The following is an 8,584-nucleotide window of genomic DNA, read 5'->3' as shown; positions in this document are numbered from 1 at the left end:
GCGGTATCCTTGGAATCTTAATGTGGTGACAGAATATATTCTGGAGAGAGTCTCTATAAATCACCCAAGTGTGTAGCTGGTGGTGCTTTATGTTCAATACTTAGAAAAAAAAGTTTTATTTTTTATGTAAATTTTTTTATATTTGACAAAACGTGTACCGTACTCATAGTATCTGGTCAACTACCATCACCACCACCTAACAGCTTAAAAGAAGAAGAAAAAAAGTCGCAGAGCCTTATGTCTTTCGCAACTACAGAAGACCTGGTTAAAAAATATATATTTTTTTTTTAGTCAGGAAAATGTGGTCTTATTATTAGAAAAAATTAATGGTTTTATTCAAAAAATTTTTTTTTGGAAAACAAAAATGCAAAATATGGGTGCAATTCGATTGTTTGAGACCCTTCATTATAAGTGTAAATGAGATTCCACCATTGTTTAACTGAGGCTGTATGCTTTATGAATACGGTCTCCTTAGCGTCAGTTTATGGATACGAATCAAATATGTCGACGGTTAGTGGTGTTGCTACTTTCTCTATAATGCGTATTTTCCTGTTTTTTTTGCCAACGGATTTGTTTGACCTGGGATAAATAAATACTTGTAAGAGAGAAGAACTTTTTTCTCCGTCCATATCAACAATTAAATTGCGATTAAAATGTTGGATGGTCCTTTTTAGAGCCCCCCTCCCCCAAACCCCAAACCCCTCCCGGGGAGAACCCTTGGGAACCGGGAGCTTCCTTCGAGGTAGGAGGATCGATACCCTTTCCGAGTTGGAGGTAACGGTCTTCACAACACTGTTCAAATAGAACAGTCTCAAATTCTTTTCTTGAACCTTTCAAAACGAAAATAATTGCTTGAGTTGGTAAGAAGAAGAAAAAAAAGTTACATTGCCTTATGTCTTTCATAATGTCAACTGAACATGTTAAAAAATATATATATTTTTAGAGTCCCCACCCCCCTCCTCCAAACCCCAAACCCCTCCCGGGGAGAACCTTTGTGGACCGGGAGTTTCCTTCGAGGTAGGAGGATCGATTACCTTTCGAGTTGTGGGGTATCAAACTCCACAACACTCTTCAAATAGAACAGCCTCAAATTCTTTTCTTGAGCCTTTCAAAACAAAATAATTACCTAAGTTGGTAAGAAGAAGAAAAAAAAAGTTACATTGCCTTATGTCTTTCATAATGTCAACTGAAAATGTTAAAAAATATATATATTTTTAGAAAAGTTATTTTATTTTTTATGTAAAATAATCATTTTTTTTTTTTTATAGTTAATAAACTTTGTCAATTAAAATGTTGGATGGTCCTTTTTCGAGCCCCCCTCCCCCAACCCCTCCCAGGGAGGACCCTTGGGAAACAGGATCTTCCTTCGAGGTAAGAGGATCGATACCCTTTCGAGTTGGGGGTATCGGACTTCACAACACTGTTCAAATAGAACAGCCTCAAATTCTGTTCTCAAATGCATCTTTTTTTCAGCGAAAATAATTGCCTGAGTTGGTTCAAAAATAGTGTTTTTCTTTGCATGTGAAAGCCATAATCGGAGATTATTCAAAGGACTCTTCTTATCGCAAATACATATCCTGTTTTAAGAAGCTCACTTAGAATTCAAAGCAGATTAAAAAGCGATGGGGAGATCTGATAAGAGTCCGGATGTGTGTGACAGTTTAGTATGAAATATTCGATAGTTTGAGAAACAGTGAATAGATAGTTTTTAAAAGGAATTATTACATTAGAATGCATCTTGATTAGAAGTTACGATTTAAGGTTTTTTTTTTTGTTATATAAATGCATGATAAGCATTAATTTATATATACCAGCTAATTTGTTTAATGAAATAAAATGAAATAGTTTTTAGAAGCAAATTTTATTTTTTACTCATCAAAAGCTATGCGCCTGAGAAAATTTACCTTATTTTTGAAAATAGGGATAGAAAAAAAAATTATGTGTATACTTACAAATTCTGACAGGGCTTCTATATCTGAACTCCTTGGCAAAACTTGAAGGGGGTTAAGCTCACAATCTTCAGTAGGCTGAGCTGATGCATATGAAGCAGTCCACTCCCTTTTCAAGTTCCTTCCAGCTGGCATGGAGCTAACACGGGGGTCAGAGGACCCTGTCATTAAAAGATTCGCAGGCATTGACTGGTCCAGGTCTTGTTTAGTTCTAGAAGCGAATTTGATAACTGATGCTCTTGCAGCTTGCATTAATATACCTTCGCTCAATCTTGCTTTCTTTTCAGAAGGGGGCTTATTGCACGTATCTTATTCCTTTAAAAAAAAAAAGACAAAAATTTAGCATGTAGCAAAAATGAATTTTGGGTTTGGAAAATAATTCAGTTTATGTTAGGCATCTAAAGTAGTGTAAAACATTTTTTTTTTTTCAATTAAATAAATATTTGTATTTTCCTTTATTAAAAAAATAAAATACTCATTGTTACAAATTTAGATTTTTTTTTAGAATAAGAACAGATTTGTTTTTTCTTATTCAAGATTATCCGGTCACTGACACTTCCTTCAGCGAGCCTCCTCTTTGTATACCCAAGCGTAAAATTGTTACTAATCATGCGGTTATGAACATTTTGTGAAACTCAAAGTCAATTTAGTCAGAAATTATTAAACTCTTTGGTATAACAGCCTTTTTCCTCTTTAAACTATCAGATTTCAATCAAATGTATAAATAGAAATTTAAGAAGTGGAAAAGTTAATTAACATGACTCGGTCAATCCCCGTAAGCAGCATAGATTCTAAATTGTTTTGATTCTTCTTCTTCTAAAGACTAAAAGCATCATTAGCCTACTAAGATCTAAAATATCATTGAAATACATTTTCCAGCAGTACATGATAACGAGCTATAGGTAAGGAAAAAACCGAAACTCAAAAAAGGAAGCTTTTGTAACAATTAATACACTTAACTTAATGACAAGACAATTTCTTTTTAATATAATAATGAGAATATTTTTTTTACTCACCAGAAATTGCTTAGAATTATCCATTTTTCTATGTAAATGTTTTTTACAAAAAATGCTTTTATTGTTATCTTGAATATAAAATATTAAAAACTGGTGTATAATATAATATTAAACCTTAATATATAAAAAAAATAACTGGCAAAAAAAAAAGATAAACCGGTTTTGGTTTACCACTAAAAAAAAAAAAAAAGACATTTAAATTTTAAATTTCTTAAAACATATTGGTAAAGGTGTAGTTACCAGTATACTGAAATTTTTAAATTGCTTCATTCCCTGGCAAATAGTGTAATGACCACTAGAAGTAAAATTAACAGAAAAAAACTGTTTGTGCGGGCGCGTACGCAAAGTATATACCTTCAAGCAAATTCCATATGATTTCTCAAATTACTATAGCTTCTATAGAAATGCTACCTCTTTACAAATGACCCTGGTAACCCCAATTCGTTCAAAACCTACACACATATCTATGCCTTAGGCGTAGGGTTCAAATATATAGATGCCTGGCCCGTGGTAAGGCATATTACGCAATCACTGGCCGGACCTTTACCACTATTACTACTTCTTTGTCAATATTTGTGTCTGGCTTATGGGGAGCAGTTGACCTATGATATTTTTTATTTTATTAGTTTAGGTAAAAAACATGCAAATATTTTAATCAACAAAATTTTTTAGAATCCTGCAGAAACGAAAATCTTATTCCAAAATCTTTAAGATATAAACTACATCTAAATACCCGGAAAGAAGGGCAATTTGCTCATACACTACAATTAAAAACCTTATTCCACATTATTAAGGACAAAAATTAAAAAAGACATATCATTTTCTCAGAAAGAAAATCTCTCGAAATTTTTTGGCTTGAAATCCTGTCCGCTGTTGATTTTTCCCAAGTTGTTAGATTAAAAAGGAATTTGTTTCGCCATGATTTTCACTCGTCAAAGGAACGACTTTATACAAAATTAAAAAAGTTCAGAGAGGAATCTTTGATGAGAAACCGTATTTATTCTCCAAGATTCACTCCTGGACCCGCTGTTGTTAACCTCTCTTCTAGAACATTTGAAACCCAGGATATCGAAACACTGGAAAAAGGTCCAAAATTCTCTTTTCTGCCGAAACAGGTTCCCGTGGCGGATATAGTCTCCTCTTTAGAGTCCGCTTTGCATAAATACTACCCATCTACCCAGTTTCAAACCCTGATGAAGTTAGGTCTCGTCTCATGAATACCCTTTATAATAGCCAAAAAAAGGCTAAGTCTCCTACCACTTTCACACAAAAAAAAATTTGCACGCCATAAAAATATTATCTAACCTCCGCAAAGACCCATCTATTATAATAACCAAGGCAGACAAAAGCAACTCACTTGTTGTCATGGATACGACAGACTATGACAAAATCTGTTCACTTTTAAAAGATACAAGTACATATAAACCGATCACTCATGATCCTACTGATCAATTTACGAATAATATGATAAATGAATTAAAACAGCTAAAACAGAATAGTAAAATCACACCACAATTATACAACAAGTTTTACCCCCGTGGTAGTTTCTGTCCAAAATTTTACGGCTTACCAAAACTGCATAAACAAGGTATTCCCCTAAGACCTATCGTAGTATGTACTACAGCACCTGCTTCTAATATTGGAAAATGGTTTTCTTGAGCTTTCAAACCTTTACTGTATCCACAAACTTCCTACATTAGTGATCCGGCAGAATTGGTTAAAACGCTTAATAACACAAGTATTTCAGAAAACACAATAGTTAGTAGTTTTGATATTGTTTCCATGTACACGAATATAGATGTGGCTACTTCTGAGCAATTATTAAAAACCAAAATAGAAGAAAATTATCACTTAATCGAAGACTCAGCGACAGGGATTGATGGTGAAGTTTTATTTAATCTTGTTAAATAAGTTTTCTATATAATATCTGTAATAAGTTTTCAATGTATTTTCAGTTTCGTGATTCTTTTTATCAACAAATAAATGGTTTACCAATGGGAGCAGCTCTATCTGGCCTACTGGCTAATATTTATGTCAAGAACCTTGAAAATTGGGCATTAAATTCTTATTCTTTAAAACAAGTATATTGGGGTCGTTACATGGATGACGAAATTTCACTTTGGAATTATGGGGAAATTGAACTTCGGGGTTTCCTAGATCATCTTAATGCTTATGATAAAAATTTGCAGTTTACCCTAGAAATTGAATTTGAAAATAAACTACCATTTTTAGATGTGCTAATTATGCGTAATACTAATAATTTGGACTTCGCTATCTATAGAAAACCAACACAAAACAATAGATATCTTCATATTAATTCAAATCACCCCCCACAAGTTAAAAGAGCAGTTGTAACTTCTCTCATTGACCGTGCCCTGAACATTTGCTCCGATTCATATATAAAAGCAGAAATAAATTTTATCAGAGATATTCTTTTTGGCAACGGATAACCCATTCCTTTTGTCAATAATACGATTAACCGTAGACTAAAAAGACATTTTCGTAAAATCAACGATATTTCACAATGTGAGGCTCCAGAAAAACCCTCTAATATAATCTATCTTCCGTACATCCCAAGAATCACAACAAAAATAAAAAATATTTGCACAAAAAACAATCTGTATTTAGTTTTCAGTAACAATTTTAAAATCACAAATTTCTTAAACTCCGGTAAAGATAAAACCCTAGTTACTCGCCAAAGAGGGGTTTATCAAATACCTTGCGATTGTGGCAATTACTACGTTGGCAGAACTCATTAGAATCTAGAAAAACGGATACACCAGCATAAAGAAGACATAGACAAAGCGTTAATTGCTAATAGTTCTAATAACTCCTTTGATTCTGCTTTAGCTAGCCATATATTTGATAATCCCAGCCACACAATACTTTTTGAAAAATTTTCTCACATTAGCAGTAATTTGGGGATAAAACAGGTGGTCCAGGAATCAATCGAAATTAGGCTCAAAATAAATAAAAATATTTCCTTAAATAGGGACTTAGGAGAATATTCACTGAATTACTTATACTCAAATTTAATTAAAAATGATCTAACAAAATAATTTATTAAACCAATTGACAAAAGTATTGAACCCGTTACAAAGAGGCCTGTAATACTAGCTGCTAAAAAAGCAAAATTAGCTTTGAAAACTTGCAGTAAATAATTTCATTTTATTTCGTTTGAATGAATTCACCCTCTCTCATCATTTTATTTATCAGTCCTGGTTGAACTTCGTTGAAGTAAGGATACTGGGGCTGTTTTAAAAGTTTTTAAAAGCATTTTTAGTTTTAAACTTCGTATTTTAATGTAAGTTGTTTATATATGTATTTTTTTTCTTTAATGTTGTGCCGAAGACGGCCCTTGGACATAGGGCCGAAATATTAACCGATTTAAATTGCACTGTCTTGGGAAAAAATTTCCCAATTGTTTTTAAGTTGTGTTTGTTTGATATGGAAAGGCAGTGTGGTCTTCGTCAATATTTGAACAAAATAACCATATTAAAATGTTGATCGGAAATGTTTGGGGAAATAATAGGTGTCGGGGTGGGTAATTCTCCCTCCAATTACTTTTGACTATTAAAAAGGGCAATAGCCCTCTCAATTTCCAATCGAAAGAGCCCTTTTTGAAGTTTTTATGACAACACTTTCTATAAGACATTATATGCCCTCAGAGTACAACTTACAACCTTAGCCCTGAGGGCTGTGGGGGTTGTCACACTCAAAAACATAATTTCCGACCCTTCGACTACGTTCAACAAAATGCCTATATCAAAATGTTTTGATCGAAAATGCATCGGGAATTTATTGGCATGGGGGGGGGGGTTTGGCCCTCCAATCACTTTTGACTATTAATAAGGGCACTAGCCCTCTCAAATACCAATTTAATGAGTCCTTTTTGAAGTTCCTACGACAACGCTGGCAAAGACCTAATTTCCAGAACTTTCAATTATGTTGAACAAAATGTCCATCTCAAAACTTTGATTGGATGTGTTTGAGGAAATCGTTGGCGTGAGAGGGGCGTTAGTTGCCCTCCAATAACTGTCTACCAATAAATAGGGCACTAGCGCTTTCAATTTCCAATCGAATGAGCCCTTTTTGAAGTTTCTACGATAACGCCTTCTGTGAAACCTTATATGCCCCCAAGGCATAACTTACAACCCTTGCGCTGAGGGCTGTGGGAGGAGTGACATCCTCAAAGACATAATTTCTGGACTTTTCAACTACGCTGAACAAAATGGCTATCTCAAAATTTTATTGGATGTGTTTGGGGAAACGGTGGGCGTGAGAGGGGCGTCAGTTTTCCTCCAGTCCTTTTTTAATACTAAAAAGGGCACAAGCAATTCGAAGTTTCAAAGTTTTCGAAGTTTCTATGACAATGCTCTCAATAAAAAACTTTATATGCCCCCAGGACACAACATAAAAGTCTTGCCCTGAGGGGTGGGGGAGGGGGGGGGGTTATCATCCTCAAAGACATAATATCCACAACTTTCAACTATTTTGAAAAAAAACAGTTATCTCAAAATTTTGATTTGATGTGTTTGAGGAAATGGTGGGATTGAGAGGGGGGGGGTTAGTAGCCCTCCAATCACTTTTGACAATTAAAAAGAGCACTAGCCCTTTCAATTTCCAATCGAATAAGCCCTTCTTGAAGCCTCTACGAAAACTCTTTCTATAAAACCTTATATGCCCCCAGGGCATAACTTACAACCCTTGCCCTGAGAGGTTTAGGGGGTTTTGTCATCCTTGAAGACATAATTTTCAGAACTTTCAACTAAGTTGAAGAAAATGCTTATCTCAAAACCCTTGCCCTGAGGGCTGTGAAGGGGATGTCATCCTCAAAGACCTAATTACCAGAACTTTCAACTACGTTAAACAAATTGGCTATCCCAAACCTTTGATTGGATGTGTTTGGGGAAATGGTGGGCGTGAGAGGGGCGTTAGTTGCTTTCCAATCACTTTCAACTGTTAAAAAAGGCACTAGCCCTTTCAATTTCCAATCGAATGATTGGAAATTGAGAACGCTTTCAATAAAAACCTTATATGCCCCCAGGGCAAAACTTACAAACCTTGCCCAGAGGACTGGGGGGTTGTCATCCTCCAAGACCTAATTTCCAGAACTTTCAACTACGTTGAAGAAAATTGCTATCTTAAAATTTTGATTGCATGTGTTTGGGTAATGGTGGGTGTGAGAGGGGGGTTAGTTGCCCTCCAATCACTTCCGACTATTAAAAACGGCACTAGCCCTTTCAATTTCCAATTGAATGAGCCCTTTTTGAAGTTTCTACTACAACACTTTCTATAAAAACCTTATATGCCCCAGGGTATAACTTGTAACACTTGACCTGAGGGCTCTGAGGGGGTTGTCATCCTAAAAGCCATAATTTCCGGATCTTTCAACTACGTTGAACAAAATGGTTATCTCTAAATTTTGATTTGATGGGTTTGGGGAAATGGTGGGCGTGAGAGGGGTGTTAGTTGCTCTCCAATCACTTTTAACTATTAAAAAAGGCACTAACCCTTTCAATTTCCAATTGAAGGAGCCCTTTTGAAGTTTCTACGACAAATCTTTCAATAAAAACCTTTTATGAACCCCCAGGGCATAACTTACAACCCTTGCCGTGA

The 8,584-nt window shown here is 34.9% G+C and overlaps 1 pseudogene; it reads left to right on the top strand.

Annotated features, from left to right (window-relative positions):
• Positions 1 to 5,064: 5,064 nt before the first annotated feature.
• LOC148950861 (uncharacterized) lies at positions 5,065 to 6,126 on the top strand (annotated as a pseudogene).
• Positions 6,127 to 8,584: the final 2,458 nt, after the last annotated feature.

The sequence above is a fragment of the Artemia sp. Qi Xiang Cuo genome, chromosome 6 (genome assembly GCF_049724085.1).
Source record: "Artemia sp. Qi Xiang Cuo chromosome 6, ASM4972408v1, whole genome shotgun sequence".
Lineage (NCBI taxonomy): Eukaryota > Metazoa > Arthropoda > Branchiopoda > Anostraca > Artemiidae > Artemia > Artemia sp. Qi Xiang Cuo.
The sequence above is the reverse complement of the archived record's forward strand: the minus strand, read 5'-3'. Positions and strand labels throughout refer to the sequence as shown.